At 39.0% G+C, this 26,932-nt stretch overlaps 2 protein-coding genes across 4 annotated transcripts in view; one reads left to right on the forward strand and one right to left on the reverse strand.

Annotated features, from left to right (window-relative positions):
- The window catches only part of SGMS2 (sphingomyelin synthase 2), a 44,842-nt gene extending 26,989 nt beyond the window's left edge, over positions 1-17,853 (reverse strand). The window contains exon 1 of one of the 3 annotated variants that reach the window (XM_072928533.1): positions 17,771-17,853. The gene's annotated coding sequence lies outside the window, so the exon portion shown is untranslated. Of the gene's footprint in view, positions 1-13,621; positions 14,231-17,770 lie in introns of those variants that run through there. The other 2 variants (XM_072928532.1, XM_002196862.6) reach the window with 2 other exon arrangements.
- The window catches only part of DKK2 (dickkopf WNT signaling pathway inhibitor 2), a 327,752-nt gene that overhangs the window by 73,002 nt on the left and 227,818 nt on the right, over positions 1-26,932 (forward strand). The window lies entirely within an intron of this gene.

Consider the following 26,932-nt stretch of genomic DNA (forward strand, 5'->3'; position numbering starts at 1 on the left):
TGAGGGACACCACTGGTGACCGGCCCCAGCTGGATGTAGCACCGTTCACCAGCACTCTCTGGGCCATCCAGCCAGTTCCTAACCCAGCAAAGAGTGCTCCTGTCCCAGCCATGGGCTGCAGCTTCTCCAGGAGTGTGCTGTGGGAGACAGTGTCAGAGGCCTTGCTGAAATCCAAACAGACAACATCCACAGCCCTTCCCAAAAGCAAATAAGAGGTTACATTTATAAGAACATTCTAGCGTATTTTCTGCAGGAACAAGAACCCTCCTCCTAGAAGTTTAAAGTGAGAGGAGAGTAATTGCTTAAATCTGCACAGCATTTTACAATATCAGCAGTAATACATATAAAAGTTGCACAATCCAGAGAATAGTTTTTTGAGCACTGAGGTGTACACAGGCTCCTACTCATAACTCACTTTTTAAAAAGCCTGAAACAGACAACAGTCCTTGCAAAGCATAGGACTGTAATCCTCACCCCACATGAGTTCTTAGGACAGGGCATATTTAAAACTAATTAGTATCATACTATAAGCTGGTTTCACATATCCCTCAGTTCACATGGCACATTACAAATTGTGACTCTGTACATAGCAGCAACACTTGCTGTGTTCAGAGGCTCAAGCAGCAGAAATATTGTCTGATGGTATTCTGACCAATGTTTTACCCTCTTTGCCAACAACAGAAGTCTAGCACACTACACATCGTTAAAACGGTCAGGAAAGAATCAATGACTCACTCCCCTCTCTTCTCCCTAAGAACAGTTTTCAGCTTGCTCAACTCTGTGTTGATGTAGTTGCTTGGAAAGCTTTATGAATATTAGTTAAGAGGGATGATGCTGACATAATACATCATCTACTGCTCACAGTAAACAGAGTGACTAAAACTCACCAAGAAACATGATGTAGTCCCTATTTTGGTCTTCCCCTCTACCTTCGTGCCACACCTACCACCAAGCACCCTAAGGCTTGTGCATTACAGTCGGCAACCCCAGTCAGTTAGAGATGGGAATACATAGATCTCTCATTCAAGTTGCTTGTTTACAGGCTCAGACATCAAATCTACATCCAGCTAATACACTAGATGCTTCCTTACCACTTCCCCGCCCCCACCCCACCCCCAGGTTTTGGTGACATACTTTCAAAACTAAAACCTAGTAAATTTAACTCTAGCACCAAGAAATCAAGAGTACAGAGCAATTTCAGCAATTACCACGATCAATCCAACATGTTTACTTAGGGGATTAGAAAAGCAGCAAAGAACCCTTTCATAATATACTCTTCAAGCTTCCAGTTTGCAATAAACAAAATTATATTAAGCTTTCTATATGTAACTGGGTTTCTCACTGAAGTTCTACACACCAACTTGAAGCACTACACAGTTAAAAAATGGCACCACAATCTAAGCTTCCAGTGCAGTCCCATGGTTTTCTTTAAACTTCAACAAGTATTCCATTAGCTCAAAGCTTTCTATTAATAGAAGAAAATACTTTCCACATTATTCTGGCAAGAAAAAATATTTCCTTTTTATATTATTTAATTCAGAAAAGACAGTGTTTAACTTTAAATACTAAACACTTAAGTACTACACACTTCAACACTTCCTTCTTCATTTTTGTTTCTGCCACAGGCTGATGAACAGAACACTAGTTTCCTTAAGATAATCACTTCTCCTGCCTGGCAAGCTATCTCCCCACAACACAGGGTATCATTGTTAATGTTAACAGTGGGACAGCAGCGGAAAATAATTATAATCTAAAACCTTTCAGTAATACCTTTTCCATATATTTTGCCATCTCCATTTCAGCCTCACCCTAGAGGTCAGAAAAAGAGGCCAAGAATCCTATTAATGAGTTTTTACTGCCCCTCACAGAGCTACTACTTAAGAACCTAACTAAACATCTCCAAAATAATTCCAACCTCTCTTCATTATTCCCTGCTGTACTGCAGCCTTCAGTGAAAACAACCCTGCATTGAACACCAGGGCAATAACGAAATTCCTTTATGCCAAGCCGCTCATGAGACCCAGTATACAGGCTTTCACCATTCGTGTTAGTACTTTCATTTATTTGTCTTCCCCTTCTTGCCTAATAGTTTGAGAATTCCATTGCTTTTTTAAAAGCTTTTTAGAAGGATTTAAATAACCAAGTTAATCAGGAAAGATTGAAGTAAGTTGGTGATGTTCAAATTCCCACTTAGTAAAAATATGAGATTAAAACTATTTCTGCAAGAAAAGAGCTGGATAGCATCTTCAGCATTGCTCCTAAAAAGCCATTATTAGAGTCTTTCATTGTAACATCACGTAACTGCTTTGTAACGCCTACATCTTGCCCATGAACACAGCATAACTAGAAAGGTACAAATGAAATTAATGACTGAAATTACATTGAGCTTATCCTACCAGTTGGTAAAACCTGGTGTGAAAGTACTGAGGTGACTCAACCTACACAGAATTATTCATATTACACTGTATTAGCATGTACCTCAAGTAGCAACTTCCACACCTTAAACTATGTGTTGTACTCAGGGAAGGCTTCTGGTCACCACTGAACGTGTTATCTTTAGAAGCATAGACAAGCAAATGATCACTCAAATCAATCAAGGCTGAATGTCAAGTGGAAATCCAAGCTAGCCAATCAAACTACCTGCTAAATGGCATTCATATCAGCAGCATAGTATGCTGCACTGAACGTTATTTTCCATTTCTTTGTTCAAGTAACATTACTTAAAATTTTGAGTCAAGAGACTATTTCTGCAGAAAAAAAAAACCCCACAGGCTGGAAATTAGGCCCACTTCTGACCTTTGTCCTACTGCCCATGAAAAAATTTGGGGCAGAAGTAGTAAAGAACAAGTGATCAAAAAAGATATTTCAGGAAGAACATTTGGAAAAAGTGATTTATCGACATCATAATTCTTGGTCACATTTTCATGGGAGGCCCTAAAGCTTACTTTAAAATAGAAAGTATTCTATAAAAATTATATTAAAAAAATTATAGCATTCTTATCCCAGTGTCCAGCAGACATCTATATACACATTGATTTGGGAAGAGGACAGGAGGCCAAAGAGGTGCCATGTAGACTATCTGAAACATGGAGGGCCAAAGAGATTCTATAAACTGCACCCCAGTCAGAACTGCAGCTGACAAAGCTGTTTAGGATAAAGTCTCATCTCTAGACTCTGAGACCAGTGATGTTGTGAATGTGTGCTAAATAGCCATGGTGTACAGTAAATAAGTGGTGAATCAACTAATTCCACGTGATCAATTACAAAAATCTAAGGACAGAACTAAGTGTTCAACTGGAAACAGTGCCAAGCAGTTTTAAAATAAGAGAACAAAGAAATTGGCAAAATTAGGGCACAGTAAAAACAATTATTCTAGCCTACCAACTGTTTTTTTTTTTTTTTTTTCATGAAGGAGGGCTCTATCTTATTACATACTGCTATTCCTGCTGCATTACTGCATAAGTTTTCCTCAAAAATACCCAATATGTCAAGATATCTGCATCTATCAGCAAGGACAGATCACATTCTGGCTTTATAAGTAACCTTCTAAATTTAGGACAAATGGGCATAATCTGAAAAAAATGTTGTCTAGAACATAGCTTAAAATCGAGACACAATAGTAGGTTGGATTTCAAGAGCTTTCATTAACATAGCACTACAGCAAGCCAGGCCACTTTTTAAGGTACTTACCTAGCTAAAAGCAGGCCAGGACAAAGGCTTGCACAACACAGCCTAGGCTAAAATCAGCTGTTGCAGGAACTGCTCCTGCATGGCCTTTTTGCAGCTAGAGCCACTGCAGGTGTCTTTGCTGTCAGCTACTCTCCTCTGGGTGAATATCATCTTGCGAGGAGGAGGATGGCACCTACATGACAGTATTAAACATGTGAATGCCACACCCTGCATGACAGACATTGTATAACAAGAAACACCCCCACAGGAGCAATTACAGGTCTGCAGAGGAGAGAGGCAGCAGCCTTCTAGACTCATGCAAGCCAATCAGGAAGAAATCAAAAAATCCACATTACATTAGGCTAGAACCATAACCCAAGAAGTGTGCTGAGATGTTAATGACAGCTGGGGCAGACCAAGATGGCCTGAAACATTCCACACCAATCCTCATGGAATCTCTTAACACTGCTTTATCAGGACAACAAACAAAGATGGGGATGGTTCAGGACTGGCCATAAAAGCTGTCACCCAGGAAGGCATACTTTTATGTATCTGAAAGCAGAAGTCAGGCTGGGATACCAGCATATTCCAACCCATGTTAAGCTGTTCCACTGCTAGTGCAGCAGAATTAATTAGTTTAGCTCAAGCAAACAGTCTAGGCCATGCATGGCTAGCTTATATGACAGGTCAGTGTTAATTTTATTGAACCACATGAAGTGCAGTTATCCATACTGTACACCTGTATAAACAAAAATAGTGGAACACAAGTTATCCATGCCCAGTAAGTTTTGTTGATAAAGAACAGAAGAAACTTATCTAAAATCCCAGAGCAGATCTATTTTCTCTTTCCTAGTACTTTACCTTGAAAAAAAAAAAAGTTCTAAAAAAGTATTTTAACACAAGGAATGCAAAATGCTGTTCTAGCATAAGACAAAAATCAAGTCAGAATTTCACAGTTTAAGATCTTCAGAAGAGAATCTATGCCCTACAGGAGGTATATTATTCCTCCCTGAAACTTTCCAGATGAGCTCCATATTTCATGCAAGACAAACACAAAAGAAACAGGTTTTATAACAGCAGTGTTACAGTCCAAAGACTGTAAAGAAATCAGCCCAAAAAATAAGTCCAATGTCTAAACGAATCTGATTGCCTTTTCAGATAATGTACATTGAGAGCTGCTTTAAGTATTGAATACCCACATGTGTGGATCTGATGCAGAAAGGAAGTGCCACATCTTTAGAATGAAGGCATCTGCCATAGCCTACATTTGCCTATACTCCTGGGAGAGGTTTACAGAATACACTCAAACAAGTTAAGTATTGAAGTTTAAATCCAACAGCATGAGTAACTACCCTAATCTAAAAAGAATTGCTCAGAGAAAGTTCTTCGCTTCTCAAAGTTTCCTCACATCTGACAGTAAGATTTATAAAACAGATTAGGCAGAACTGACATTTGTTCAATTCTCCTTCTACAGGGCAAGAGCACAAACTGATCTCTTATTCTACAAGGAGGTAGTCAGAGCAATAACATGAAGTGTCCAAGATAAAAACTTGCAGTAAAATTCGTTAAGCATATTCAGACACCAGAAGACTGAATATTCACAGACACATACTGAGACACTTTCCAGGAAGAACCTGAATTGCTACTAACCTTCAACATTTGAGCTAATGCGCAGACTTCACAGCAGGCAATTGTAAAACAAACACAACAACAAACAAAAACTTCCAACACCAAATAAACCCTACTGGAACAGGCACTATTCAGTCTAACTACACAAACCACTTTCTTAACACATACAGGAAACAGAAAATTACGAGGCAATGGGCTCACACACCCCACAGACTCTTAGAGCTGTAACTGTTAGGTAAAAAGCTACATGTTCTTCGACATGTACCAGCATGAAAATCTATTTGACTTACAGCTCGGTTATCTGCAAACCTATCTCATGGGCAATCACTCTGTGGGGTGCTGCCTGGCTAAGAGGTAAACAGACACAAAGATCCTCTCAGACCTTTTAACTCTCCTAGACCTACAGGACTCACGAAAAGAGGAGAAAAGAGGTGTGGAAACAGTGTTGTAAAATAGTGACAAGACAAAAACATCATCTTAAATAGAAATACATTTTCTGTCCACTAAGATTGTCTTTCTCCATCAAATCACACTATGACAAATACACAACACTAAAAATACCATCCTGCAGTTTATAAGCCTTTTGATCAAAGGAGAAAGCTTTTTTCATGATTCTAATCGGAAACACTATAGAATATCACTATAAATGCATGTGTCAGGACATTTTTCATGCTACATTCTCAACAACATGACCAAATAATAAGCTATGTAACATCAGTCTAAAACCTGCTGAGCAATACAAACCATTAAAATCATAATAGTCTTCTGGAAGATTAATCAAGACAAGGGTTCTTCAAGCAAATTATGGTAGCCAAAGTACAATATTCCTCCTGTAGCTGTCCTTGCAATAGAGACTTTGATAAGAACAAATTTTATCTGTATGTTACACGCAGAGTCAAATTTTGACTAAGCTACGTTGCCTCTGCCACGTGTTCTAGAAAGGCTTGCAGTGCTAAAAGCTTTGTTCCTAATTCTACTACCACAGGATGCAGAGGGAGAATAGGAAGAAAGTCATATGTGTGCACACAAAAAGAGTTACAGGTAAGGTTCTAGTGTTGGCCCTTATTGTAGCATAACAGAACAGAGAGCTTGGCAGTGGCTTGCCTGCCACTCTTCTCTGTCCTCCAGGCCTTTGAAGGTAATAGTATCCCATTTTAAATTCAGTCATTCAGTTTTGAGCTACTCAAATATAGGACAGGTAAAGAGTTTAGTCAAACTCTATGATACTTAAGACTTTAATATAAACTTTATCTTACTATAAATTAAGGGAAAAACCCAACCAACAATTTTTTATGGGAACATTTATTCTGCATAATAAAACTAAGCCATGCACCTTACCTTGTTCAGATTTTCTAGTGACTAGGCAGTAATGTACACAAGAAAGCATAAACTGCCTGCAATCCATAGAATTAGACAATAAAAAAAACCCAAGCACTTCATATCAAATAAGAATACTTTTAGAACAATAAGTATAATTATTTAGCCTAACTACTTGAACTTTGCTATTTGAGATACTGTCTTGTGATGTTGTTGGTCAGCTGATATTTATTTCATCCATCGTAACTTTTAAAAGTTAGTACAAGTTACTGACTTTACCAGAGAGATACACATTATTCCACTCTACTTTACAGTTTGTTCCAAACAGAAAAGTGAGGAAATGTTACTTCTCTTAACACTTATGCCTTTTTGCACATATGGAAATAGCTGAATCATTTTTTTAAGACCTGCATGGAAGAAGCTAAAGGCCATGGTAACTGCAGAACACAAAGACAACAAGAAAACCATTCTCGTTGGAAAGCACTTGCCATTCAGCTGTGTAGCATGTGTAGTAGTATTCAGTTTCCAAGGCATAGTTATTGCTAAAAACATGAATTCTGAATAATCTGAAAACTCAGGATACAATCACTGCAGTGGACAGAAGTTTAAACCTACAACGCTAAACTCTTCAATAAGTTGACTTAATATTGACTTCCAACTTAACTCCTAAATTCACCGTGGCACCTTGGAAGGAACAATGCCTTTAATACTTCTTGCTTCAGTGCTAAACAGGATGCCACAGCCCTTCCTCTCGAGACTGAAGTCCACCAAGAAAGTTAAACTTCTAGTAAAACAAAAGCACTGGAGTGTTGTTTTTCCATGTTAGTGCATAAGCACTTTTAATAGTCAATAACAGGATTCAAGTTCAGCTGATGTGCTGTCTCACAGAACGGAAATAAACAGCTTCAATTTGGAGGACCAACTTTAGCTTTCTGGCACATTTTCCACATCAAGTAGAACTGACTTTTTTCCCAAAAATTTCAAGCTCATTCCCTAAAGCTGTGTGCAAAGTATACACATGCTTTCAAAGCAATTTGCAAACAATTCTGTGAAAAATAGCATCTGCGTTTCAGTAACAGCAGCTTAAGCAAGTGTATTAATTTTACTTATAAATTAGAGACAAGTTTTGGCCTCTAGAAGACCAAGATGGTAAGCCAGACAACAAAAACATACTCTTGTCAAGTGACACTCAAACTAATATATAAAATCTGAGTAAAATCAAATGAAGACAAGCTCATGGTTCTGGGTGAGTATCATCTTGGCAGGCATTGTAAGGAACTCTTACCTGGCATCCTTACAGATTAGTACAGTATTATGAAAACTGGAAAAACCACAAGCTTTGGTAGGACTTTTCTCAGGCTCCTAATACACAGGAACTAAAAGTAACATAAGTTAACTTTTTAAGCTACAACAGATCGATAGTTTCTATACACTCCTGAAGAAGTTAAGTTACCAGAAAAAACCAGCACCTATGAACTAAGCCAAACTAAAGTCAAAAGAATTAATATCTCTCAGTATTACAGAAAAAAGTCCCACCAAAACAAAACAGGGCTTTCAGAATTTCAGTTTAAATGCTTTTGATTTTTTACTGAAATTGTAGTACATAAATTTGAACCAGAATAACTGTCAGAAGATGAAACAGAATTCTACATTAAGCATTGTTTTATAACTGTTAAGACAGTAACAGAGCATTACAGTTTTTAAGATGTCCTTTTTAAGCAACTACAGTGATGGGAACACTCTGCTCCAATACAGCTGTGTTCAGTCTCAAAGCAAGACACGGGCAGTGGTATTTGGCATAAGGCATCTACAGACAGCAAGTGCAGTTTTTACAAGGCTGATGTGGGGAAGTAAAAAAATAAATTAAAAAAATAAAATAAACTGTAATTATTGTAGAAGCAGACTAGAACTATCAACTATCAAGCTACAGGATTATATCATATTCTACAGAAGAAAGAATTAATGACCAAAAGGCACAACCTTGCCTACTGCTGCTTCTTTTCAGCAAATTACGTCACCTAAATAAGAAGACTGCCTCATTATTTCTGATTTAGCAGTAGTCTGGAATATTAAATGAAGCATAGAGTGTTGAATTCAGTTTCTTGGACAGGACATAATCATAACACAGCTGAAACTGGATAAAAGAAACCTGGAGATGCTGTCTCCTTATGTAGCTCTGCTCCACTAAGCAACTGGCCAGCACTAGGGAGTGAACATAAGCAGGAACTTGGGTGTGTGTGTAAGTAAACATTTTGTCACTGTTATGTACATTTCACATGGCTGAAATGAACCGTAAGAAATCATTCAGCACTCATCAAACAACAGTTTAAGATCTTAGGAGGCCAAGCAGAATACACACTCTAAAAAAGAAAGAATAGAAAATGCAAACATATTTCAACATAAAAAAAACAAGAAGTGAGAATAGGTGACTTCTCAATAAAGGACTTCTACAGATAAAAGAGTTCTATTAAAGATTTTTCTGGGGAGGTAGCATATGCCAAAGTAGTTATAATAATACTTCAAGAAATGGAAAACATTACCTTTTGCTTAGGGCTTTAAGCTAGGTCTTACAAGATCCAAGAGGCCTGTTTTTTGAGGCCGGACAGATTTCTGCACTCTGATAAGATTAAAGACTCACATTTATTTTATATTTAACTCAGATTTAAAAAAATAACAAACCCCACACAATCAGAATCAATCAACCAAAACAACACAATCAAATTTAAGTGCTATTATTAGAGGCATAAACTATGATCATAGATGTATGATCAAGCAAAACAAAAAACCCATCCTTCTCCAAGTTAGACACTACAAACGCAAACTCTAGTAAGTTTTGATAGCTCACAGTGACACTTTGCTATCAGAACTTGCATCAAGACAAATCATATGCTAATTTGACAGAAGAAATGTATTAATACTGGGCTTTTTTTATTTATAAGGATTTAGTTCATATTAGTACTTAAAACTTCACTCTGTGAATATTTAAGCTTACAGTAGCAGCAAGACTGACACAGGCCTAAAATATCAACCAGCAGTTTAGGCAAAAAGATCCTTCCCAAATGCAAGGAGGTTACAGAACTTTGCCTGAGCCATACTGGTTTCTGACAACTAACAGGTAAACCTGCCCTTGAAACATTTCACAAGGAACATGACCAATTGCCTGGGGACTCCTGAAAACCAGTGATCACAAACTGCGGCAGTTTGTGAATTCTCAGATGGAGGATTAGAAAAAACACCTTAAATATAAATAGCTTCCTGGGGTTTATTGCTCACTTCCATTGATTTCTTTTGTGATATCCATCTCTTCCACCATCAAAGTAACTTTAGTGTAACTGAAGATAGAGTTAATCATTATTTGTACTTTAAACTTTCTTCCCTTTTTCAGCCATTACATGCTTACATCTTGTCTGAAAAACTGAATCCAATTCTTTTAAGTTTCATTTAAGATTTCAGATTACTGCTAAATCAAAAATAATCCAGAGGGAATTTATTTTAAATTTTTAAAAATATTTTTTAAATATTTTAAATTTAAATTCTCAGCAAACATATTCCTAAGTGCTCTGCACCAGTTCAGCTTAAATCAACCAAATTAAGCTGATGCAATTTTTGAAAACATTCAGTGCTGTGCCCAAGAGGCTCAGCATTTCCCCAAGGAAGAACAGGTGTACAACCCTAATCCTAATTTGCATCAGTAACCACAGACACAACAACACTGCAAACTTTAGTGCAAAGCTTGGCACAGGATCCAAGTAAGATTTAGCCTGAGGAAATCACTATATATAAAGAAAAAGAAACAAAAGACTACAGAACAGACCAGAAAGAGATGAACTCTAAAGGCCAAGAGGAAAGCTAAGAACAGGAAGACACTGCAATGTGTGACTGCCAAGAACAGACTTTGGAACCCTCAAAGATCTACTAATATCAGCAACTTTATTTTTGTAAATACATTATCAATAATAGGTGAGACATTCTTGAAATTTATACATGGCAATTCAAAGTTAACCTCTATCAACTAGGAAGGGTAAGTGAAATCTGATTTTTTTGTTCAGGTACCTTCAAATAAACGGGACAGTCTTGCATTCTAGAGTTACATATCGGATTTTTTTTTTCTGAAAAAAATAAGTAATGCATGGTTTTTTATTATAAAATTCTCTTGTCAGAATGAATGCAGTGAAGTTCTTCTGATTAATGATAGTCATTATTTTATCTGAGGATCCATTCTATCTGCAATGCTCAACAGCCTCAGATACTCTCACAAACTGTTTCTTCATCTATACAACAGACTAGACTCCCAACATTTTTAAATGCCATCAGCTTGCAAGCAGGGCCCACCTGACACAGTAAAGCAGAAAGTTTTACTCAGCAACCACAAGCATGACCTCAAAGCACAGTAGTCCCCTTATTATACAGACACTGCATATATGTTAGCTAGAGGGTAACTACCATGTTTCCCTAAAGCTGATTCACTTTTACTTTATGTTTTGGTCCTATTAAAATTCCTGTCAACAGCTACAGACTTCCAAAACCAATTACATTGGTAAGAAGTACTTCATTCTCTGTATCACCCATATCTCCACAAGATCTGTTCCGGGTAAGAGAAACAGTGATACCTGTAATTGTTAACTTAAGCAAGCATCCTCATACAGGAGACACTTGTGGTTATTAACGTTCTGGAGCCTCACTACAACAGCTAGGTTTCAGGATAGTTAAGAAATGTCCAGAATAGACTGTCTGTTTGAAACATAACACAAAGCTATCTGTGCTACATAAAACTTTCCCATTAGCAGCTCTTAAGGTCTTCAGCATCTGCTGGGACATTGGTGCCTGGATGACTGACATTCTTAGTGTGCACAGCATCTTTGGGGACAGTGGTGTCCATGGTACAAACAATTCTCCCAGCAGGGAGAGATCTCTGAAGACAGTGGACCTAGTGTTACATTAATCTTCGCAGCATCTGTGCAGACTTACCACAGCCATACTAAATAATATATCACAGCATCTGTATTGTCCACTCACCACAAACAGTATCAAAAACTATCGTAGGCCAACAGCCCACCAAAATTAGGAAAAAAAAATCCAAACAGAAGATGTATGCAATTTTATTTTATTAAATACCTCTGTCTTCAAAGACCACTTCTGCCCCAGGAGACTTAAGTGTAATGAGCCATTTCTTCAGAAACCTTCTACATTTCTGCTCCTTTAAAAAGGCTACTCATTTTTTAAATCCATCACTTGTTTCAATACTCATTTTGTTAATCCTTAAAAATCAATACACTACTTTTCAGTCTTGATATCTTTAATATGTTATACTCATACACTGTAAATAAAGAACTCCAGTTTTTAGAATTAAAAATACCAAAGATTAAGTTTCTTATTCAGCTCTTCCAGCGACAGGGAGGTACATGCGTGGGCTGAGTTTTTTGCATTGATAAGGAAATCTTCCATTTTTCACTATACTGTATCCCTGATATAACACTTCTGATGTCTACTTGAAACATTAAGTTCTGAATTAATTTCTGTCTTACAAGATTACAACTACAGCACACTTTTACAATGCAGAAAAGTAGATGCTTATCAACATGCCATCCATGGCTGAATATTTAAAATTTAGGAGTAAAGGCATTCTATATTGAGATAACCAACCCATGACTTAAAAAAAATGACCTGTCTTTGCTCTCTTCAAGTCACCATTTTTCCATTGTATAAGTTCACTACAAGGACAGCATAGAAGGCTACCTCATTAGGGGCCTTTATCAGCTTACAATTGTTGTCCCCTTAGATTTTCACCTAAAGTTTCTCCCAATTGCCACTTGACTTGTCCAGTATCCTTTAAGACTGACCTACTACACAGGGTACACTGGAATATCTTTATGAAGGACAGAGACAAGTACATGTTTTTCAGTAGAATGTGATAATATGTGTCTGATTTTGAACTAACAACCTAAAAGGAAAGAAATATGGAAGCAAGCACATTGACCTTTCTAGTAAATTAAGCCCTAGATTATTTAAGTTAGGGCAAAATAAGCAATAAAAGTTATTAGTTTCACAGTGAGACAGCATTTAAGGCTATAGAGCCTCAAAAAACCTGCTTTGTCAAATAATACATCTAAGCAACTACATTAAATATAATGAAAAAAAAGCAAATTGATTTTGGACAAACCATGTAATAAATGTGGTTTAAAGTAAAGCCTGCCAAAATTCTTGTAAAGCCTGTTGTCTCAGATGAAGTACCATGCACCTGCTCAGTTTATGCTAATACTCCTACAGACCCATTCACTTGTATAATTAACTGTGCATAAATTAATAACTGTCAAGTGGTTCGAGGACAGATGTTTGATTTTCTAAGGTCTTCAAATGAAATAAAATGTTTAGAAATGGACTAAACTGAACACCAGCTATTCTACATTGTATTCTGATTTTATTACTTTGCCAGAAGACTACACATTAACTACTTTTCAGAAGGATTTTAAGCTAAATTTACTTCAGAAACCGCACAACATTAAAAGAAAGGTAACCTGCCACTAAGTCAAAAGTTTAGTTCAGCAGCACTTCAGGAAGTTTAAGAGTGGCGTCAACAGAGCAGATATGCAATAAGAAAAAAAAACACCTATAACAAAACACCTTTACAACACCCTTAAGAGCCGTATAATACTACTTTATGTTCCTGAGCTGAAATCCCACCCTTTGAAGTCCCCTCCTGAGCAGCTAGGTATGTGGTACTGCTCTAAGAGGTATGTACACATTGCACCCACCAAAACCATAGAGCTTTACTCTCAAACTAGGTATGTTCCATAAATTACACGTTGGCAAGAGAAATCAAAACAGCAGGTGCCCTCCGTAGCTAGAGGGGCCTCAAACTCTAGAAATGGAAGAGACCACAAGCATAGGACTGCCCTTCCCAGTCTCTATCCAGCTGACAGTTTTAGGTTTTCTGTGAAAGAGGGTCTCCAAGTGGGCACCTGTAGTACACCACACTTTTAATCCGCCTATGCCGTTCCCAACTTACCTACTCAGCCGTATATGCAAAATCTTGCACTGCTGGCAGCTCCTCCTCCAAAGGCGGCTGGAAGTCTTTTTTGGAGCCTCAGGGCTCTTGGGTTTGGGTTCTGCAGTTCCTTATGGGCAGACACTCCCACCAGTGAGGTAGCAGCACGCAGAAGCAGCTAGAAAGTTTGCCACAATCTCTACCTTCCCCTACAATTTGCTCCTCTCCCAGCCTCAGCCTCTTCTGCCTCCTGGCGAAAGGGACCGGCTTTAAGGGCGTCGGCGGAGGGGACGCTTCTCGCAGAGGTTTCCTGCCTCAGCAGTGCCGCAGCTGGAAAGGCTCTCCCGATGGAGGGCGGCTCCGGCCCGGGGGGCGCCGGGGGCAGCGCTCGCTCGGGGCTGCGGCCACCGCCGCGTTTGCCGCGAGCCTCATGCCCGCCGCGGTGCTCCCTGACATCATTCATTCTGCTACGCGTACGCCCGCCCACTCCATTTCCAAGCAGTGACTCACCCCGGCGCTGCCGCCGCCGTCCGGGGCAGGGCCGGCCGGACCGGCCGGGCCTCTCGGCGCCCCCGCCCGCCGCGCAAGGTGCCGGCCCCGCCCGCGCGGCCCCCCCGACGCGCGCCTCTGCGCGCGCGCGCCGCCCGCCGCCCCCTGCTGGCGGGGCCGCCCGCCCGCCCCGCCCCGAGCCCGTCTGCCGTGCCCGCCCGCCTCTGCCCGCCCAGCCCCGCACGGCTCTCCCGGGGGACGGCTCGGTCCCGCTGCCGCCGGGAAAGGGCCACGTTAACCCACAAAAGGGGGCACCGACACCCGCCCTGCCCAGCCTGAAACGCCTGCTCCGGGAAGGGCACCGCCCGCAGCCAGCGCGGGGGCAGGTGCCGGGGCCGCCCCCGCAGCCAGCCCCCGCAGCGACGCGCTTCCCGGGTTTGCCGGGGGATTTGATTTCCCCAAATCTGCTCACGTGACGGATGACTGTCACTGAAACCCCCTGCCTCTCAAGTGTTTCACCCCCGCCTCTGGACTTGGCTTTCCTTGGGGTTTTGTTTGGCTTTTTCTTTTTTTTGCGCTGGGTAGAGGACTATTCCCCCCCCCCCCTTGTTTTCAAAAGAGTTTTGCCCATCACTGCGTAGAGCCAGATTTTGTTGGGAGTTTTCCAGTGTAAGAAACACGTGATTGGCGGGGGAGGAAGGGAGGGGGAAGGTGTCAACTCATCCTCACCGAAACTCGCTCTGGCCGATACACACCTGTCCTGCCTTAGTCACCCGGCTGCAGCGCCGAGCGGGCGCATGACAGAGCGGCGGCCCGGCACACAGCCCCGCGTTCGAGGAAGGCACCTGACCCTCTGTTCGTCACACCCCTGCAAAGCCCCCTTCACCCAGCTATTGGCTATTCTGCTGGGGTTGCTCGCACTTTGTTTTTTTCCACAAAAGCTTGGGGGAAGGGAAGAGAGAATCTGCTTTATTCCAGCACAGAGTGGAAAAATTTCCACACTCAGATTTCTGTAGGACAGGGAAACTATCCTAGTCCAAAGGTGACAGCCAGGGCACTGCTACTGATAGAATGCCAGGATTTCCAAGTTTTATCTCCTGCAGGCTTAATGCAAATATTCTCTTATAACCTGATAAACAATTCAGCAAGGCTACTTCTGTTCCTGTTGCTAGGTGAATGAACATACACACCTGTAGTGCTGAACCAAAGAGGCTGGAACCTCACAGCCCTCTTTACTGCCACTGTAATCTCCCCTCCCACCACCCCTCCAATACTCCTAAGCAGGTAATGCTTCCTTTAAAATAAAATCTGAAAAAAAAAAAAAGTACCATGGGCAGGGCATTTGTTTTTAGCTGATTACAGAGATATCTACATATTGGATACACAATCACATGCATGCCTTTGCAGTATCTTACTTCAAGCTGTTATACGGAGAGGATAATAACAGACAGAGTAACATATCAAGAGTAGAAATAGTAATGCAAGTGAATAAAAAGGTATCTACAGGCAAAGTAAAGTACAGCAAAGGCTACACAGAGGCCTCCTCAGTTTTGCTTAATTAAAGAAAAGCCACTGAAGAAAGGTTAAAAGCAGCAACTGGAAACTTCACTGGCATTTTTCCAAATTATTTAGATGAGTAAGCTGAAACACTGGAATTACTCTTAAATAATGTTATCTGGAGTACTGCATTTGAGTAAGTAAAAAAGAGCAGAACATTTTCTTACTCTGTTCAAGACTACACTTCACAGCCAACCCACTAGCCCAACCATGCAGATGAGAGGTTGAAGTGTAGAGCTCAGGGATGAATCTCTGAGGAGAAACTTCCAGGAGAGGGTTTTGAATTAATCTGGTAAGAACTGCTTGCAAATCCTGCATAACAACAAACCTTTGAAAGCAAGCAACAATTTTTTGAAGAAACAAAAGTTGCCAGAGGAAATAGCAGCACATATCTTGAACTTTAATTTAAACTAAATTGACTTCAGAAGAGTGTCTTCAGACAGGAATTGAGAGATAACAAGACTTAAAAAACGATAACCTATTTTGAGGAAAAAGAAACCTTGCACATACAGAATTCCATGGAAAGACTCACAAGTCACATTCCCCTTCACCTCCCAGGGAGGCAGATGAGAGGGAGAGAATACAGAAACAGAGCTTTGAGGGAAAAAAAAATTACTGTTCCTTTCACTTGGAACAAACCCAGCATCCTTTTTCATTACTGTTTACTTTTTCCCCCTTTCATGAGATCAGCAGGGATATTATTGGAAACAGTAATTCTATAAACGAACACAGCCAGCTTGTGCATTAAAATTCTGACTATTTCCAAAGAGACACTTGGGCAGTTTTCAGAAGCAGCTACCACCAGAATCCTGCTTAGTCCTACCATGGGAGAACTGAAGCTGCATGATTGGGTTTGTGGTGGAGGGAACCAAGAACCATACAGAAATTTCTAGTTCAAGCTGACTTTACAGTTTATAGACAGAATAAACAGTGCTACTACTAAAAAAACAAACAAAAAAAAAGCTGCCTTTTTTTTTTGTGTAGCCAGGCCTTAGCAGAATTCTGTGCAGAAACTGATGGGCAAAACTATGTACCTGTGCTCAGCCTAAATAGTTTCAGAACTAATTAACCATGTAAGTACATAAGTTCTTAGGAGCTCACATATATTTGTAGCATTTATTCTAGCTATGTTAAGGGCAGATAAAAACCTATATATTTTATATTGAAGCATGCCATACATGCCCATATTTACAGTCACTTCCTTGCTTTTTCTTCAAGTAGCATATCAATCAGGGTAATCCTGCAGACTACTTCTATTCAGGTCCAACATTAATATTCTGTACCCTGGTACTCATGGCAGCCCTATTGTATCTGTGAAGGTGCTAGCTGATACTTCTACCTTAAAACAGATGGAGTAACTCCAGAATGATTTATTATTCCCACCCAATTATGAAAAGAGTAAAAAACACTAAAACCCTATGTAGGTAGATTATGTCGTGAAGATTCTTCATCAGTCTACACTTCCTAAATTTTTAAACACCCCCTAACAAAAATAAGTTCCACAGTTTTTGAATTGGATGCATTTCATCAATGAAATGAATTCTAGGTCTCCAGATTACTATTTTTGATCGATTCACTAGCTCTTTTTCAACATCAAGGGCTTGAGAACAAGGACAAAGCTTACCTTTTAAATTCACCGTTAATGTCACTACTTTTTGGCAACTGAACAAGCAGATGAAAAGATAAGCCACAATAGAAATTATAGGACAAGTTTTTCCATCACTCCTTCATAAGCACCAGTTCCAAAGTACACAGTCCTACCCTACTACTGGAGGAGCTGGGGCCTTAAGAAACACATTTATAAATCACCACAGATGGATCAAGCACAAATTCACCTGCTTAGATGGCAAGCCTACCTTAAGAGGTCAACCCCTCACAAAATAAATTAAGAAAAAAAAAAAAACAAAAACCAAAAACTAGGAAAAAAAAAAAAGCCACTACTACTTACTATAAAGCACAAGGCTGCCAAGCCGAGCGCTGCCATACTAAGCACACAAACGTCGCTTTAGCGCTGCCACCTTGCTCGAAGAACCCGCGAGCAAAGAAACCCCAGTGTGGCTCCCTCAGCTCAGTGGAGCCCGCCCAGTCCCCACGAGGGACACCAGGAAAGCGCTCCCGGCTCACCTGCGGCCTCCTGCGCTGGCCCCGCGCTGCCCTGCCGCCCCTGCTGCCCGACTGCCGAGGCACGGCTGCCGCCCGCCCTTCCCCAGCTTTCAAAGGAGGCGGGAAGCGGCGCCAGGCCAATGGCAGCGGCAGCCCGCCCGCCCCGCAGGTGCCCGGCCGGGCTCGGCAGGGAGCGGCCGCCGCCGCCTCCAAATCCGCTGCCAGCGGTGTCCGGCTTGGAGGCATCTCTGGAGACAGCAGATGCTTGCTCCAGTATATCTCGATTTCCCGAGACCTACAAATCTGTGATTATTGTCTGCCGTTCGCCTAACCTTGGTGCTTTACACAGTTTACATTCCTCAAAAATTGCTGTATTAGCTGTTTTCATAACCAACAGCTAGGCAGAGATATTACGTTTTTAAAACTATTTTTTCAAGGACTTACGTGTTATTGAGAACGTCCCTGGGTAGTTTCAGGGGAAAAAAATACGAAGCTTTGTGGAATTATACTCCTTGCTAAAGCTTATGAGGAAAAAAAAAAAACAGATTTAGACTACAGAATTTTTTTTTTAATAAAGCAGTAAGTTAAAAAACAAACTTTTTACTTTTCTCTCACTATTTCACTTTCATAAGCAGAAAGAGTTGAACCTCAAATTTACCCTTTTATTTTTTTTTTTTCTTTTCCTTTGGATATATTATGGGATCATAGAATCATAAAGTCATAGAATGGTTTTGGGTTGGAATGGGACCTTGAATATCAAGGTCCAACACCCCTACTGTGGGCAGGGACACCTTCCACTAGACCAGGTTGCTCAAAGCCCCATCAAAACTGGCAGCAGGGACAGGGAGGGGATTCTGCCCCTCTGCTCTGCTCTGCTCTGCTCTGCACTGCTCTGCTCTGCTCTGCTCTGCTGGGACCCCACCTGCAGGGCTGCATCATCTCCGGGGTGCCCAGCACAGGAAGGACATGGACCTGTTGAAGCAAGTCCAGAGAAGGCCACCAAGTCACCAGGGAAATGGAGCACATCTCAGTGAGGAAAGGTTGAGAGAAAGGTTGGGATTCTTCAGCCTGGAAAAGAGAAGGCTTCAATGTGACCTAATTGTTGCCTTCCAGAACCTGAAAGAAACTTACAGAAAAGATGAGGGAAGATTATTTACAAGTGCATGTAGTGCAAGGATAAGGGTTGAATGGGTTTAAATTGAAACAGAGTATGTTTAGTTTAGATATTAGGAAAAAACATCTTTACTGTGAGGGTAGTGGAGTACAGGAACAGGCTGCTCATCCACAGGGAAGCTGTGGATGCCCCATCCCTGGAGGTATTCAAGGCCAGGTTGGATGGGGCTCTGAGCAGCCTGGTCTAATTGAAAGTGTCCCTGCCCACAGGGATCTTCAAGATCCCATTACAAGTCAAACCATTCTATGATTCTAGGAAGCTGCATCAAGCAGAGGTATGGGAAATATTCTCAGTCTCCTTCAGAAAAGAGGTAACACTTTTGGCAACAACTAGAAGATCAGAAGGATTATGCTAGGCAAATAAAAAGGCTTATTAAAGCTTTTTTGAAACATCATAAGGATTCCTGGATATGATAGTAAATGCATGAAAAATAAGACAAGACTGCTGTGCTGTAACAATTGTCACAAAATCAACTGACAGGTGAATTAGCCCATTTTCTTTGCTACTCAGCCTTATCTACTGTATCTTCTCTTCATCCTCCTGAATAGCTTTCTCTCTAACTCCTCTGATCCCATCCTACCCATGTAACTTTCTTTTAATTTCTCACCATTGGGGTTTGTTGTTTTTTTGGGTTCTTTTTTGTTTTGTTTGGTTTTTTTTGTTTTTGTTTTTTTGGTTTTTTGTTTTGTTTTGTTTTTATTTTTGTTTTTTTAGCAGTCCTATATTCTGAAACAGAATAGCTGGGCTAAACCTCTGACTACTAGACAACTTCCTCTTCAACAAAAAGTTTATAAGGCTTTTCTCCAGTAATGCAAAACAGGAACACATTAATTTTAATATAAACTGAAGAGTAGCTGAACAGATCAATAGATTATCTCTATTTGTCTCTCTATGTGTGCTTTTTCTATGATGGAGAATTTTATCTGATTCAGCTGAAAAAGGAGAAAAAAATAGAGAGAAAAGGAAGTAAGACTGGTACATGAATGAGCAATACAAAACTCCTAAGATTTACCCCTCCCCACTGAAGCTTAGGAGCAATATAATTTTTTGCATCATTATCTTACATTTGAGGATTCTATTAGTGTGAGGACTTTTTTTTAGCAAAAATTATTTTTAAACCTAAGCAGCTGACACAATTGCATGAGGGACAGGTGGCCTACTTTTAAAAAAAGTGACTGCTGTTATCATCTGAATATAAATTCTGTATGAAACACATGGAGGGCTCAAATGTACTAGGGTAACCTGTCTAATCTTCTGTCCTGGCTCTGATAGCAGGCAATCCAAGAAGCTTCAAAAAAGGCATAGGGATAATGTCAGTAAAAGCTGGGAAAAGGACAGAAAAGAGTAAAGCATCCTTCTGTCCTAGCTGCTTATCTCTTCCCTTCCAAAGGAGAATAGAATCATTACAATTGGAAAAGACCTCCAAGATCATCAAGTCCAACTATCCACCTAGCACCATCACCATGTTCACCATTAAACCATGTCTTATAACACCGCATCCAGACATTTTTTGAATGCTTCCAGGGATGGTGCCTCCACTACTTTCCTGGGAAGTCTATTTCAATGCTTTACAACACTTTCCATGATTTGTTTTTTCTAATATCTAAGCTAAGCCTTCTCTGATGCAACATGAGGACATTTCCTTTTGTTTCCTTTCTGCCTAGCATAATAGGAGATGCATTTTCTCCTTTTAAATAAAAAGACCAGCAACCAACAAGTAAATTTTAATGAAGTATGCACTTAACACCAGAAAATTGCTGCTTTTGATGCATTTTTTTTGTGAATAAGTTGTGATACTCCTCAGTTATGTAAGACCTTAATACAATCCCATGCCTATTTGTCAAAGAGTTTAAAAAAGTTTGAGAAAAAATACCAGAAGGTGTACAAAATAGTTTTAAAAGAAATTTTGCTATTATTTTGCACTAGACTGTAGAATAAAGTTTGACTCTGAAAAATGGCTAAAAATGGCTAAAGACATTCTGACAGATATCCTTCGATAAGTGAATGAGTCATGAACCTCAAAGGTAGAGAAGAAAAAGACAGAACTGACTCATATATCAATTCTGAATTTTAAATATTACATGCCTTTTTGATATGCTGTGTATTAGAAGAGCCTTAACATATCTTCTTTTTCACAGGACCCAAAAGATAAACGAGTTTGGTAAAAAGACCTTTGTTTCACTGTATTTGAAATGTATTCAGAAGTAATTTGGTGCTTATTCTTACTTGGAAGCAAAATGCTCCACTATCACTTATTAAAGTTGTGGCCATGAGATTTATCACAAAGGCCATGGTCGATAAAACATTGTTTAATGGGTGATTTTTTAGACTGAAAAGCATAAGTCTTTCAGCCAGTTTCTATGTATCATCACACAGATATGATTAGATGGCTTCTGATGGCATGAAGCCAAGGGATCTGGGTATTGTTATGTCCTGCCAAATGGACATTTACTGTAGTAAAAACATGTTCTAAAGTGTCTTTTCCTTTGATTCATGTTTTTAAATTGACTTGGAGGAGGGTGCAGAAAGAGTGAGTTATCCTACAGGGAGAAAGGTTCTTCCTATCTGATAAGAAAAAGGCTGAAGTGTCTTCTCAAGTGTCTAGCTGGACTCAGAAGATCTCAGAAGAGATGAGGAGGCCGATAGTTTTCCATGAAGTATCTCAATGAAAGACACAATAGCAATCTTGACTTTTAGGTGCTACAAGTTTATACACAGGCAGACCTCTGAGATGTCTTCATTGTTAAGAGTCTAGATTCTTGTTCTGCCCTTATAAATAAATCATGAGGAGTTGTAAATATAGATGTCTCCAAGTTTGCACACACTAGGAAAGGCAATAGAAAGTAAGATGGAAATGGAAGTATATTCAGCAATCTGATGTTGATGGGAATCTTGTACCTAGTATGAATATAATTGATGCTGATTAATTATGCACCAAGCTGATTTAGCATTGTGCCAGTTCAGGGCTAGGCATAAAAAGTATGAAAGCATTAAAAATCCACAGTGTAATAGGCTTTGAAGAAGGAACTATACTGAAACCAGAAATAGGAGGATCCTTAGCTTTCTTTCGGAGTATGAAGAAAAGCAAAGCATGTATTATACTCTGACTGGAGAGTAGTACTTCTTTCTGATCAAATAACAATGAGAAAATGGTGGCAGCCACTGCCCTCACAATAACTTCCCTCGTAAGTTACTGACCAAACATAATCAATGAAAAGAAGAAGCTTTTTATACATGTTTGCCTGAACCAAAAGCAGCCTTTGTTGATCACCTCATAGAAATAACTCCAGGCAAGCATTTTTCTAGCCCATCAGGAAAACCTGCAGTACCTGTGGTCTCTTCTAAGGAAAAAAAAAAAAAAAAATCAAAGCCAAGAAAAAAACTCTCTGCAAATACCCAGTATGCACTCTCACTCAAATATCTTATTTCTACTCTACTTGATACTTGTCTTTTCTAAATATTATTTAATAACTTTTTTCATTTCTTCACAAAATGTTGATGGAGTGGTTAATGAGAATACCAGAAAAATATTGCAACAGAGAACTATGCCACAGTAGGCAGTCATGGCTCAACATAGTATTATGCTCACTAGGACCCCAGCTAGTTAGGACCTATTTCTTTACCTTTCTCCTGGGGCCTGGGACACATGTCAGCTGGGAATGGGACAAACCACAGCACTGGAAAAGTATTTTCACATCACCCAAGAGTTTAAGTGGTGTCTATATAATGATTTTACGTTGCAGTGATTCTACAAGTTGATTAAACATTGTATTTAGAGGTACTGAGGTTTTTTCATTCTCTTTTTAAAATCTATTGCTACTTAATTTGAAATGCCTTACTTTACACCTTAAGCTGTTGTTATTTTGCTGTCATATGGAGACAAGTAGAAAGACAAACTAGAAACAGTCCCATAAATAAATAAATAAATAAATAAATAAATAAATAAATAAATAAATTTATATATATATATATATATATACTTATTTGTGATTCTGACTCCTGTTACAGACAGATTTTTAGATTCGGCACAGGATACTTCCAGCAGCAAAAAAATATTAAATCTGGCATGTAAGGTAGAATACAAGTGTCTTATATTCCTTTTATCTCTGGAATCATCTGGGGAGTAACATCCTTTGAACCAGAGAACTCTTGACTAAGAGGTCATGATCTAACTTGGGCATCTTGGGAACACAAGAACTGGAGCCCACCGGTGGCCATTGTCAGTCACTTCTATTCCACTCATTTCCTATACATCACTGAGTCCATATGCTGATGCTAACAGGTTTATGGTCATGCAGTCCTTTATGCAGACATCAGCTCCTGGGACAATTTTTGTTTCCTGTATATTTATCTTAAAACAGTTGCATTATTTACTGGTCATTTATACAATTACATTTTACATCTTATAATAGATTTGTGGCAATAACTTTTGTAGACAGTGAAGGTTTTATGCCACTATCCTTTAAAAAATGCCAGGTAGGCTAGGGCACAAATGGGATGAATGCTGCTGACTGTGACTGCCCAGCGAAGCTGAAGGAAATACATTTGTTCTGCTTAGCTAAATTTTCCTTGAGACTATCAGAGTTACCTCTCACTTTCTGTCCTTTCAACTTCCTCCTCAAAGCTGAATCAACACTCAGTTCAGACTAGACAGCCCAGAGCTTTGTCCAGTTGGGTCTTGAATACCTCTGAAACCTCACAGTCTCTCTGGGGAGCCTCCTCCAATATATTTTCCTTGTATCTAGCTGGAACTCCCTTTCTTGATTTCTGATTGCTGTTTCTCATTCTCTTTGCTTGTCCCTCCATAGAGCCTGGCATCAGACTTTTGGTTGATAACGTTCTCCTGAGCATTGGAAGGCTGCTCTAGGCCTTCACTAGGGCTTCTCTTCTGACAAACTTATTGTCTACTTTAACTGAATGTCTGCAAAATGTGTAAACTGTTTAGGGAGGTACTTGATAAAAAAATCCATGCAAATTCACAAAGTTCTGCAGGTCGCTGACAATATTCTTGAAATCCTACAAAATTTCTATGTTATAAAATACTCAGAAATATGTTCATGTATTTAAAAATTTTAGGAGAAATCCAATATTTTAAAGAGAAATACAGGAGAGTATTTTATTTCAGTCCTTAGCAACCAAGTAGGTGGTGGGTCATAATCGCCATCTCTTTATTAATCTAGGAGGGAGTTTCCAAAATCAAATGGAAGAAAGCCCCATATATCTCCCTCTGTATTTTGGGATAATGTGAAAAAGGTTGAGAACAACAATCTCTCTTCTTGCAGGATTTAAAATGACTACTTAAATTTTCTTAAGCAAGAATAGAAGCTGTAGTATGAGAATAATAGTTACAATTACTTCATTTTCACATTGACTATTCAATTACAAAATACTTTAAGTCTGATGGTAGAATCCAAGGCAGTCTTTAATGCACAAGCTCAAAGTCTTGAAGGATATACATTGTGACTACTTCTCCTCTGCCTAAATTTAATATAATTTCCCCTGTTCATTATTATTTTCATCATCCTCCTCTGCTATTCCTTCCCTGTGCTATGCAGATTTTTCAATGGCTGAGGTTCTCTGTGTATTTTCACACTTTCATTCAAGGTTTGTATGACTTGCCTTCTTTTTTTATACAACTCTCAGAGTGATAAAAAGTTAAGATTTTGTTGAATAACTTAAACACTTAAGTCAGTAAGAAAATGAAGGAAGATATGGTTATTTTTTACATATTGTAATGGTGTCTTTTTTAAGTGTTAACCTTAGTCTCACATAATTTTAACATTTTCACTCTTTCTTCAAATATTGATATGTAATGGATATTCAGTTGATTTTTCTAATAATTTCTTATTAGAAATAAAATATTCAGGTTTTTTATCTTTAGGCATCCAGGCTTTTGTAGACAGGAAAGTATGTATGATTTTCCCAGTTTCTAGATAAAAATGGGATTGTATAATATTGACTTCTCCAGCGTTCAGCTGCATATCAGAAAGAGGATGAGGTTTTCTGACTTCAGCTCATTCATCTATATACCACTATTTTTTTATCAGTGAGAAATCTAGTGCATTTAGAATAAATAAATCTTGACATTTTCAAATAAGCTCAGGATGAAAACACATTTGGATAAGAGGAGTGTCTGTGTGTGTGCTTGCACTGTGAGCACTGTGATCCCGCCTCTGGTATTTGGAGTATGAGAAGAAACTTCAGAATCACAAAGTGCTGGAGTAATTCTTTTAACATGACTATATTGTAATATTATTCCAAGAATACTGCAGTGGGAAAGAAGGCCACATAAACCCACAGTGTTATGCTAAACTTTTTTAGCCTGCCAAAAAAAATAAACCCCCAAACTTCATAGAAGATAGGGAACATTGCAAATCTAGTATTTGTCTTAGGATTTTAAAATATAAGACTGGAATTCTCTTTCTAGGTATGCTTTGCAATGTCTGGCAAGTTGCTTCTAATTATAGTTTATATATATTTTCATTGGGTTTTGATAGCCCAGTTACCAGGGACCTATGACCAGCCTCCTCTATCAAAGATTTTGATGGGTTGTGACTGTATTTTGAAACTCTCAAATAAGTTTATACATATTTTTTGGGGGGGACCCACCCCCTAATTTTTCTTCCAATTGATCTGTCCATTTTTTAAAATACTTTTGCGATGTCACCTAAAAGTGAAGATCTGGAAAACTGACTGTATATCTGTACTTGTATTTCTGACTAGGAAGATAAAGTTTATATATTTTTTGACTTTTCAGGCTATTTCATAAGTATCTACTAAACAGGTTGGTTGTTTTTTTTAATATACAAGTATATTGCTTGTATTGTAAGTAGTGCAAACGTTAGCTCAGCTAAGACATGGGCCATAGCATCCTAAACCCTAATGGATGGCAGCTTGTATTAGTTGCAATCATTACAGCTTTTAGAAAACCCCTTCTCAGTTTACAGAAATTAACTGTATAAGGGAAATTGCAGGGACCTCTATGTTTCACTAGTATCTCCTGTACGGCTTATAAATAAATAAAAATTAAAAAAACACCTTAATGTCCCTTATACCAAGTACAAACATCAATAACAGCAATGGAAAAAACCATGGATTAAAAGAATGTTTCTTTCCATCTCTACAGCATTTGTGGATATTTCCTAAAATTACATTGACAGCAGAACTGAAAAAGCAGATTCACCTTGCTAATGACCTCTGTTTTTTTGGCAAGATAATAAGTATGAGAAAAAGAGGAGATCATTCTTACCATAAACAGGAAAAGAGGCTTTATAACAGCAGCATTTGCTAGCACCTCTAAAATTAACTCTGGGTCAAGCTTTCCATGAGAAATGCTTTTTTTAGAATTAATACAGAGCAGCTCAGCTACAGACACATCAGAGAATATATTTTAAATCAGTCAGTCTGGAAACCAGGTTTTTAAATAGTACACATGGAAACAAAAACATAAATTTGTATGGAATATCCATTTTCTCTTATAAATTTTCTGGTCTAAAGTGTTTCCATCTTTCCCTGTGATTGAAACATAAGGTAATTTAGGCCACAGAGTTCTCTTTAAATCTTAGCAGAGGTTAGAAGGCATCTCTGGAGGTCATGCAATCCAACCCAATGTCAAAGCTGGGCTAGTCAAATATTTGTTTTCTCTGAACTTTAAAATATTTCTCTAAAATTATATTTCATGCCATTTTTAGAACAAGGTAAATCTTTACTATGATATTATTTTGTAGTGATGGGTAGTAAACTGCATATACATGTTCTAGAAAATTGTTATGAGGTTTCACAGTAAAAAATATGAATGTGTGTGGTAAATGTAATCTATCTTAAGATGTTGCTGTTAACTGCAACTAATCACTTACACTGGTTTCTGCCCAATTATTAAGATCAATAAGCTAGATTCCAGTTAGATATTAATGTCAATTAAATTTTCAGGTTAAATACTAGGTCATCACTGTACTCTAGATTCTCCTGGATTCTGTTTGGGTGAGTTGCTTCAGCTATAAAACTTAAAT

The sequence above is a fragment of the Taeniopygia guttata genome, chromosome 4, assembly GCF_048771995.1.
Source record: "Taeniopygia guttata chromosome 4, bTaeGut7.mat, whole genome shotgun sequence".
Taxonomy (NCBI): Eukaryota; Metazoa; Chordata; class Aves; order Passeriformes; family Estrildidae; genus Taeniopygia; species Taeniopygia guttata.